This window comes from Lissotriton helveticus, chromosome 3_1, assembly GCF_964261635.1.
Source record: "Lissotriton helveticus chromosome 3_1, aLisHel1.1, whole genome shotgun sequence".
Taxonomy (NCBI): Eukaryota; Metazoa; Chordata; class Amphibia; order Caudata; family Salamandridae; genus Lissotriton; species Lissotriton helveticus.
The window spans coordinates 1,074,740,523-1,074,751,547 of NC_136061.1; the positions used below are offsets into that span (position 1 = coordinate 1,074,740,523).

General features: G+C 41.8%; 1 long non-coding RNA gene across 1 annotated transcript in view; it reads right to left on the reverse strand.

The window, feature by feature from the left end:
- The window catches only part of LOC144824867 (uncharacterized), a 50,926-nt gene extending 40,361 nt beyond the window's left edge, over positions 1 to 10,565 (reverse strand). The window contains exons 1-2 of the long non-coding RNA XR_013609153.1: positions 10,544 to 10,565; positions 9,222 to 9,478 (exon numbers count right to left, since the gene is read on the reverse strand). This is a non-coding gene — a long non-coding RNA (uncharacterized LOC144824867). The remainder of the gene's footprint in view (positions 1 to 9,221; positions 9,479 to 10,543) is intronic.
- Between the last annotated feature and the right edge of the window lie 460 nt (positions 10,566 to 11,025).

The following is an 11,025-nucleotide window of genomic DNA, read 5'->3' on the forward strand; positions in this document are numbered from 1 at the left end:
TTAATTGCGAAAAATAAGGAATCGCAATTAAGGAATTGCAAACTGCAATGCATCAAGAAATCGCTATAAAATTAAAGATTTCTTAAAATTCCTTAATTGCGATTCTCTAATTGAGAATCGCAATTAAGGAATACCTCCCCATCCATTTCTATAGGCCTAGAGGCCATAGGAATGAATGGAAAGACATTCTTAATTTGCAATTCACCATTAGAAATTCGCAAATTAAGAATGCAATTTCAAGGGTGCAGGGGTGTCCACAGGACACCCTGTTGCACCCCTGAAATCTGCTTAGAAGTACATTTTACACACTCACATGCCCCAAGGGCATGTGTGTGTGTGTAAAATGGAACTTTGAAAAATGCACTTTAGTGCATTTTTCAAAGTTTTCGCAAATTACCATGAAGGTCAACTTCATGGTAATGTGCTCCCCTTATTTGCGAATTCGCAAATTTTTAGAGTTTGATGCATTGCATTTAAGGAATATCAATATGAGATTCCCTAAATGCAATTGCAATTTAAGAAATCGCAGTTTTGTGATTTCTTAAATTGCGAAAAATAAAAAAATGTTAATGCACCCCAAAAATGGAAATTGCATTCGCAAACGGCCGAATTTTGCGATTCGCACCATTTGCGAATGCAATTTCCTTTGATGCATGTGCCCCTTAATTTCCAATGAGTTTTGTGGGTCATTTATTGGGGTCTGGTGCAGTTGCAAATTCTCTGGAAGATCTCTTTGGAGCAAGAGATTTCGCATTCCAACAATCAACACCCCCCACCCTTCTCTCTCTCCCCTCCCACCTCGAGATGAAATAAGTAGCCACTCCATCTTCCATGGTCAATTTGAAACTTTTACTAAGCCATATTTTCCTGCGATCTTACGTGTGCACAGGTTTAGTTACGAACAATGTAGGTATCACTTTTTGAAGTATTGCCTGAAAGACAGGAGTTCATGGTAAATTCAGTGAAAAAGGGTGAAAAATAAATTTCATAAACCCTTTGCCACCTTCGCTCCCTCTGCCTTCCGGCTTTTCAGAGGATTGAGGGTCTTGAAGTCACCAATCTGCGCACGTGACTCTTACTGGCAGTAAACAAGCTGTTTTAGATTTCAGAGAAGAGTCCGGCAAAACTGCTTGTACACAACTCAGCAACACTTTTACATCTTAAGTATGCAAGGACAACTGAGCAACGTAATGTTAGCTCTGCATACATACATCCATACACATTTTGGGGTTTGTGCATGATTTCCTTGACCTTTCAGCTCAGATTTCACCCTTCATCCACGTATGTATACATGTAACTCTACGTTATCTACTAAACAATCAATTTGCGCTGTGCAGGTCTCGGTGGCATTACTCCATTACAACAGAGGGTCAGTGAAACAGAGCTCGGTGCCAGGACTGAATCTGAATGATGAGAGACGTACGGTTCTGAGTGCTCTTGCCTCTCTCTTGGTACACGTGACGTTCATATGACTTAGCTGTGTGGTGTTGAATGTCCGAAAGACTTCCTTAAAGTCTGTCACAATTAGCTTTGGCAGTGCAGGCAGGGCCATTATCGCGGCTGGACTCCGACCTGTGGCAGCACTTGGCGTTGTTAGGCAGAGAGCACGAGAGACTGCTTTCTATTCAAATGCGCTGCCTTAATATCATGCATTCTCCTTGGCTGACATTTCAATGTACTGAGCCAGCGCTCAAGGTCACTTTGCTCCAGGAGTGTAATGAGAAAGCAAGGTGCGTGTATTTGCGGGCCAGCAGGCGTGTGTAAGCTTCCTCCACGTCACGAGAGAGTCCCAAGCTGCAGAATAAAATTAATAAGAGGCGTTTTAATGGTGCTCAATTTACTTATGTTCGAAGGATGTAAGACTGAGTCGGCCTTGTCAGGGTTCCAACTGGCGACCTTCTGCTCAGCATATGTTTCAGCAGATAGTGTTAATAACTTGGCTTTCGTTTTGCTGCTCATTTAGGGGTTTTCTTCCAGTTCTGTGGTGATGGTGTTCTTTTTTTGGGGGCGGGGGGTTGGGGGGGGGGGGACTTTTATATAGCGCGAACTAGACCCGAGAAATCAGGTATCAGAGCGTTTTACATGAGCACCAGTTTCGTTACAAAGGACACATTCATTTTTGTTAGGCACAGGGAGATTAAGTTACCCAGAATCACAGGATGTTGAGCGTGGTTGCAGAGACTCGAACCCAGTTCCCCAGCTTCGAGGTCTACCGCTCTAGCTAGCCGTAAGGCTACATCCTCTCCTCTGTTCTGTATTTGCCACTTCATTTGAAGCCTCGGTCTACTCGGAGGTGCTCTATGACGTAGGGGCAGGAGAACTGACTGGATGTACAAGGTGCAGAATGTTCATCTGGGATTGGTGTCTGAGGGAGCATGGTGGCGGCACGTGGATTTGCCCATGTTTGGTGGGCCTTCCCTGGGATCTGATGTGAGGCCTCATAAGCATTTGGTTTTAGAATATGCTTCAGTTGCTGTATTTCAGCTTTATTGGCCTCTAAGGGAGTCTGGGATGCTTCTGAAGATGGCAGTCATTCAGGATACTTTTGTAGAGACGTTTTATGACATGGGCAAACTGGGCAATTTCCCAGGGAATCCCACTTTTCAAAGCCACCCCCACCCCTTGTAAAGTGATTGTGCCCTTTTCTCAACGTAAATAGCGCACTGTCATGCTCTACAATACCTTACACCAAGGGGGCCTTACTTGGGTGTAACCTGGGCAGATTAGTGCAAGAACCCATAGTGTTTGACACAAAGCCCGATCCATTAAGATAGCCAGGTCCTGGCGTCAAGAAATAATGCCTCCTTGAATCAGGCCCTAACATGAAGAAATGTTTCAATTTCTCCAAACATTCTATACATTGCATGTGTACCTCACTAATACAGCACACATTCAACGTTTTAATTTTACCTCATGATTAGTTCAGTATCCCTCTTCTCCTCCTCCCTTTTCTCTTGTCCTACCTCTGTTCCCTTTTCTTCACCTCTCTAAATATCTTACTCTTGTCTGGCTACCTCTACCACTTTTTTATTTATCAGCAAACCCTTTCTTTATATCTCTCTCTCACACAAACACATTTCTCTCTGGAACTCTCTCCATTTTAAGTCACCCCTCCACCTCAGCTATCTACCTCAACTGCTTTTTAATAGATTTCCCTAGTTTACCATCTCTTCCTCTCTGAACTCTCTACCTCTGTTTAAACCTTAGATTTGTTTTTTTATTTCACAGATGTCTTTTACCTTCCTCTTTTGGCTCTAGACCGCATTTCTCTTTCTACTCCTCTGCCCTCTCTATACATTTCTTTCTTCCCTGATAATCTCTTTATCTAAACAGTTTATTTTTGCATCTTCTTATCTTATTCCCCCTCTCTACCCTGCTTTTCTTTGTTTTTCTTCAGTTCTCTACTTCTCGCTGCATTTACCTTTATCTAATCCACCTCGTTTTCTACGCTAGCCATCTGTAAACGTACCCCTTGGAGCACTTTGCTACACTCTCTCTCACTAAATTTCCTTCTCCCCATCCCATCTCTCTCTACAGCACTCTAACCCTTACCTATGTATCTTCTTTTCCTTCTCTACCTACATCTTGTTCTTTCTACCTCTCTTTATCTTTCCTTCTGGCTCCCTTACCCTTCTCTGTTTACTTTACTTCACTCTCTACGTCACATATCATTATGCATCATCTAGGTCTCTAACCTCTTCTATGCTGTTATCTTTATATCTCTGTCCATTTCCTGTATCATACCCAGTCTCATGTCTCTTACTCAGCAGGAGGCAAATAGGTTAAAGGTGCACTCCAAAATACATCTAATGGTTATCTACTTGTTTGGTATTAGCTAATTGGTGCTACAGTACTTCATCCACTGTCAAAACGGATGACTGAGGGATAGGGACAATAGCTATAGCAGGAAGACCTGCTAGTACCATGCACTGTTCACTTGTTTTTTTCTCCAAAACTCTTATTTGAAATTAAAATACACAAAGCTAAGCGAATAAATGAACTGTCGTATTCAGTTTGTACAAGAATACATCAATACGTGTCAAATAATAGCATTCATAATACAGAACAATGTTTCTGTGCTTAATAATGCATGACATTAATCATTCTTAATGATGCACACAATTCCATTGACAGTCTTAAATGATTCAAGAATGTAGTTATTCAACTCTTCATCCGTATTTAGCGTATGGCCCGATGCATTTCGGGATAAAAGAGTCCCTTCCTCAGGGGAAAACCTAAAACAAATATTCTAAAATTACTCATGATATCAGTTAATTAACGGTAGAAAATATTGACTCAACAGCTGATAGCTTAATTGACCTAAGGTCATGGAAAAAGAGTGTGATCGACACTAAATATCTACACCAGTAGATCAAAGAAGAAGTCAGAAAATCACCGCTAAAGTGCTCTCGTGAAGTACAAGTAAAGAAGACGGATGGGGTCATGTGAGTGGGGAACTACACTGGATAGATACCAGTGATGAAAAACAAATAAATGTGCTCATCTTAAGAAAAAGAACACCGTACGGTGAATACACTGCTGGAAAAAAAACTAACCATGGCACCAAATACAGATATAGTCTAATGGGTATAGAAGATTGAAACAGAAACGCTGTAAAAAACAAAATGCATGATGTACAAACGTCAAAAAATATTGAGATTAATCAAAATGTTATGCTATGCAAACTAAAGAACTCAGCGTTCAATGAGGTTCACCTTGAGTTCAAACGTGTGTGGCGCGTTGCTTAAAGTGCTCAATTTCGGTGGCTTGTGTGAATGGTCACGAGAATCTCTAAATGAAGTAAAACATAGTATGAATTCAAAGTGCACTCAATACTACACCGTCTGGAAAACACTAAAAAAAGACTAGGGTCTTACCGGAGAAAGGCTCTGTATATCCAGAATAATCCTTGTTGAACACGAGCTCTCTGAAAAATCAGCGTGTGTCGAGGTGTAAGACGTGGAGAATATAAAAAGCCGGGAGAACACGGAAGTCGCCCGTGTCACGTGATAGGTGTCAAAACGAGCGATGCACAGTCAGTAGTTCAATTGAGGATAGGAAAACTTCCCATGAATGTACAGATCAAAGAGAACTCTTTAAATAAAAGTAAAAATCGGTAGTGACAATATCGTGGCGCGATATCATGAAACTATACTGACTCATAAAGTAACACAATGGAGCATTAAAAACTCAAGACCTTAATATCAGCATGGTAATATAAAATGGACTAGTCACTGTAAACAATAATGGAAATGTGAACCGGAGGCATGTGCAAAAACCAATTCAGTAACGATGGATGTAGTGTAAACATGGAATATAGGGAAATAAAGTAGTAGGGACAATAATGCGAAAAAGATATAGATAGTGGTAACGTTGGGTGAACACGGCTGAACACCCAATGAAATGAAAATACTCAGGATGACTAAAGAAGGGAATATGAGGTGTAAAAAACAGATATAGACAGCCATCACCATAGATGCATGAGATTTAGATATTATGTCAAAGACCATAAACCATAATGATGGTGAGTATTCACAGAAAAACATACTGGACAAATAAACAACTCATATTGATCACCATGACAACTTTAGGAATAAATACCGTAGCAGTAATCCTAAAGTCAATTACAGTAACTTATCACAGTGACTATGCTTCATAGAAAACAATTCATGTCTAACCGATCATTTAACCCTAAGGGCATCATGGTATTAAGATATTTAATCTAGTATATTACTCTTTGGAGAAGTTTTTTAGTAATGTCTACCCCTGGGTATGTTGTCAAAGATTCTACAATTTGTAACCTCAATTGGGAGATAACGTGTCTGGATTCGTCCCAATGTGTTGCTAGAGAGGACGTAGAGCTGTGATTTCTGATTTTACTTTTATGCTCTGTTATCCTATTCTTAAGTTTTCTTTCTGTTTTACCAATATAGGCCTTGCCGCATGGGCATTTGATGCATCATATTACATTTTTAGAGTTGCAGTCACTTGTGTGTTTTTGACTAATCTTTTTGCCAGTTATTTGATGAGTAAGTACTTTGCCAATGATCACGCTATTGCAGTGAATGCAATTGTTGCATTTGGTAGTTCCTTTGAATTCAACGCCAGTTTTTAGTTGTAAGAGAGATGACAATAATGTTCGTAAGTTATTGGCCCTCGTGTATGCATAGAGGGGTTTCTTTGCAAAGATGCCATTGAAGTCAGTTTCATTTTCTAACATTTCCCATCTTGAGTTAATAATTTTTTTCACTGATTTAGAAGCTGTAGAGTACTTAGGTACAAAAACCCTTCTATCCTCCTGCTGCTGCTTTGTGGTTGTAATAAATCACGCCAGTCTTTCTTTTGCACTCGTTTCAGACAGTCTTCAAGAATATTTTCTGGGTAACCTCGAGCTTTGAAGCGTTGTATGTATTCTTGTTCCTTCTCTGCTGTGGTGTCAGGATTTGTACATATTCTCCGCACTCTAATCAACGGAGAAAATGGAAGGTTCTTAAGTAAACTTCTGGGATGAAAGCTGGTGAATGCAAGTGTGCTGTTGCGATCTGTCGGTTTCTGGTATACTGCTGTTTCGAACTTCTGTTTGTCAGAGGATTTGGTGAAGAGTACATCAAGAAAATTAAGACTATGGTTCTGAATACTGTAAGTAAATTGGATCCTTGGGTCAATTGTATTGAGTTCATCAATCATGGTCCTTAGTTTGGTGCTGGTATCTGTCCATAAAATGAAGATGTCGTCAATGTATCTGCAGTACATTTTGATGTTCTGCCACCAGTCTGGGTTCATCATGATATTTTCTAATTCAAAAAGAGCCATGAATGTGTTGGCGTATGCTGGGGCTCCAGAAAAGCCCATGGATGTACCAGTGAGTTGGGCATAAAATCGTCCCTGCCATTCAAAGTAACTGTGGTTGAGACAAAATGTCAATAATTTTATGACAGTTTTTCCATGTCAATGTCTTCTGTACGTAACAATGCCCACTCGACTGCTTCAAGGCCAGCTTGATGTGGTATGGACGTGTATCATGCAGTAACGTCTATTGTGCATAGCACAATTTCTGAGATGTCCATACCACCAATTGCTTCCAACTTTTGAAGAAAATGTGTTGTATCCTTCACACATGAACACCACGTCAGGACAAATTGTTGCATATAGTGGTCCAGAAACTTCCCCAGTGGATCAAAAATTGATCCGCATCCTGACCCAATAGGACGAAATGGTGGGTCCAAAGCATCTTTGTGTATCTTGGGTATCATATTCAGTTTTGGTCTTCTCAGGTTTTTAGTTGTAAGATAAGATTTGGTTTGGTCAGTAATCCATTCTTGATCAGTAGCTTCATTCAATATATCAGTTAGAATGTTTTGCAATTGTGCTGTCGGGTCATTCATAAGTTGCATGTAGGTATTGTCATCAGACACATGGGCATTAATGTTCGAGATGTAGTATGATGTATCCATTACAACAATTGTTCCCCCTTTGTCCGCCGGTTGCATGGTGATGTTCGAATTATTAGCTTAGGTTTTGATAAGTGATCTCTCCTGCTTGGTGGTAGATTGATAATTAATGCAAGACAAATCTTTTTGAACCAGAATTTCAAAAGAATCCAAGATTTTATGGGATACTGGTGGAATAAAATTGCTCCGTGGCTTAAACGGATTTGTGATGGTGGTGGTTGGATTGTGTTCAGGGGGCCCTACATTCGTGAAAAAGTGGCGTAACATGAGTAGTCTCATAAATCTGTAGAAATCAGCTTCAACCTGAAAAAGAGTTGTTCTGTTTGTTGGAACAAATGACATCCCACGTGATAGAATGTTTTTTTGCTGTGTGGTTAATGTTTGAGATGAAATATTTATCACTATGTCACTGTCTTGCCACTTCGAAGGAATTTGCCGCCTTTTTCCTTGTCCTCTCCTTGTTTTTCTGGTATTGATATGGCACTGCTGTCTAATGTTAATGGAGGGCGGCCTTGATCTGGAGCTTGGGATAAAAAAGGAGTTTGGGAGACTGTTTGTAATGTTTGTGTCGATTCTGTTGATGGTCCAGCTATTTGGACTGTAGAGGTAAGTGATCTGGCTGGTGTTCTTTTGGTGGTCATCTCCTGGTCAGAGACCGTACTCTCATCGGATGATGTAGTGCCTTTCTTGTTGTTAAATCGTCTCCTTGAGTAAATCTCAGCCCAAGTATAGACTTCATTTAATTTGTAGTCTATGGTGTCCCTTTTATAATTACGTAGTTTGCCTTTGTGTAATTCCTTTTCATATTTATCTCATACTTATCAAGTTTTTGATTTAAAACCTCAAGTTTTTGTTTCCAAGCATTGACCTCCATTCTTTGCTGTAGTCTTCCTTTCAGATTAAACATCTCTTCTTTAAGTTCTTGTATGGTCTTAGAGAATTATTCAATAATGAGTAAGATTAAATCAAGCGAACACTTATTAAGAATTGCATACAAGTTATCCATAAATGCTGGGTTGAGATGGAACTGGAATAACATAGGTTTACATAGGTTTAATTGCATATCGGAGTCCGTTGTTTAAAGAGTTCACTTTGATCTATACATTCATGGGTAGTTTTACTATCCTCCATTGAACTTGATTGACAGTGCATCGCTCATTTTAACACCTGTCACTTGACACGGGCGACTTCCATGTTCTCCCGGCTTTTTATATTCTCCACGTCTTACACCTCGACACACGCTGATTTTTCAGAGAGCTCGTGTTCAACAAGGATTTTTCTGGATATACAGAGAGTTTCTCTGGTAAGACCCTAGTCTTTCTTTAGTGTTTTCCAGACAGGTGTAGTATTGAGTGCACTTTGAATTCATACCATGTTTTACTTCATTTAGAGATTCTCCTGACCATTCACACAAGCCACCGAAACCTTTAAGCAGCGCGCCACACCTGTTTGAAGTCAAGGTGAGCCTTATTGAACGCTGAGTACTTTAGTTTGCATAGCATAACGTTTCAATATATCTCAATATTTTTTGACATTTGTGCATCATGCATTTTGTTTTTAAACAACGTTTCTGTTTCACTCTTCTATATCCATTAGACAATATCTGTATTTCGTCCCATGTTGACTTTTTTCCAGCAGGGTATTCACCGTACGGTGTTCTTTCTCATAAGATGAGCACATTTATTATTCGGGCAAGATGGCGGCCGCTAGCGTGGCTGTGTGAGTGGACTGCAGACCGCTCCTGGTGACTCCCTACTCGGTGGCACTCACCTGTGCGTGGCGGCTTTCGGAGTAAGCAGTGGGCTGCGGCGGGTGTCCTTAGTGTGTCGGAGGACTCTGTGTGGAGTTAATCTGCCCCCGAGCCGTGTTCGTGCCGGTCAGTTCGGCCAGACTGCACGCCGCACGCCGGACACCTACCCCAGACGCGGCTACAGGGCTCCAGCAGGTATTGGTGGATCGTGTCAGGTTTACCTCCACGGGATCCAGCTGATGCACTAGTGGTTCCACCTCCAAATGTCAGCAACACCCTGATGTGAGTATACAAGGTGTTCAAGCCATTAGGCGAGGGAAAATAAGAAAGAAAAAATAAAAAAAAGGAAGGGAAAGGAAGGGGTCAGCAGGGAAGGGAAACCTGTAACGACAAAAGACACCTTCAGTAAACACTAGGTGTAAACATAAAGCTACTCTCATAAATTCTCGCTACACATGCACCGTTGTATACCTGCTTCAAAAGAAAGAGTATAGACCCTTGATAATGAGCCTCTCTTCGCACTCTACTAGTGCCTTTGGATTTCCTATGGAAAAGCATAAAAAAGTATGAACATGACTTTCACCAAGTAAGTACTACAAACAACACTTTGCTTCTAAATAAACCACCTATAACATACCACATGGCAGCACAGAGGGCTTGATGTATTTGGGGTCCGTATGCTCAAAAACAAAGAAAGAATTTCCATAAGATCCAAACCAATATACCAGACGATGAGCTGAGGATACGGAAGTGTGTTGGATGCAAGAACCACAACACTCCGCCCCTCACTGCCCCTGTTGAAGGTTCAACTTGGTAAGAATGAAAGCAATCAACAATCAATGCAATTTAAACAGCAACGCGTAGTTGCGTCCACCACTGCGTTCTGTCCCCTCCAATAACACTTGTCCCAACTCAATACACGGTAACGCGTAGTTACTTCACCACAGCGCTCTGGTAAACTGTTCAGGGTCTTTAGAAATTATAATATGCCAGGAGAACACGGTAACGCGTAGTTTCAACCACCACCGCGCTCCGCAAAACTGTTCAGGGTCTTTCGAAATTATAATGTGCCAGGAGAACACGGTAACGCATAGTTTCGACCACCACCGCGCTCCGCAACCTAAAACAACTGCCACCTAACTTCTTGGTTACAAACCGCAGTTCCGGTAAAGAATATTCACCTCGTATCACAATAGAAGGAAGGCAAAAGTCCTGAAACACGCAGCCACCAGCCGCGGTATAACGTGCACCGTTCACTGTTCAGAGTAGACGGGAGCAAAGTCTACCCGCTGCCAGGAAACAGCGCTTTAACAAAGGAACTCCCCAAACGAGTGAATCCTACCTTAGATTCATGTATCCCCGGGCCTTTGGAAACAGGAACTGGCGTGCAGAGAGTCCGCTCTCACGCCAAGGGCGAAATCAGGAATAACACGCAACCGGAAGCGTGTCTCCTCCTCTGAAGTACTTCCTGAGGAGATCAGGGAGGGATCATGGGAAATGTAGTCTCACGGCTAGGCAGCGCATCACGACGGAATTCTGACAGATCGGTTGTGGAGCAGAACACCAGCGCAGAGCACCGCGGAGGAGTGGAGGTGTGTTGTGGAGCCTCCCGAGGTGCAGAGCAGCGCTGACATATGGAGCCTTGATGGTGCCTGGCGGATTGGCGGCATACGCCGTGGTTGCAGTTACAGTCGGCCATCAGGGGAAAAAACAACGGCAGAAAATCTGGACTCGGTCATTTGGAGGGCTGAGTAGTCAGCTTAGCTCGCTGTAGTGAGGCAGTGGCAGGGGCGGATTACCTGCTGAAGTACTCCAGAGGAGCTG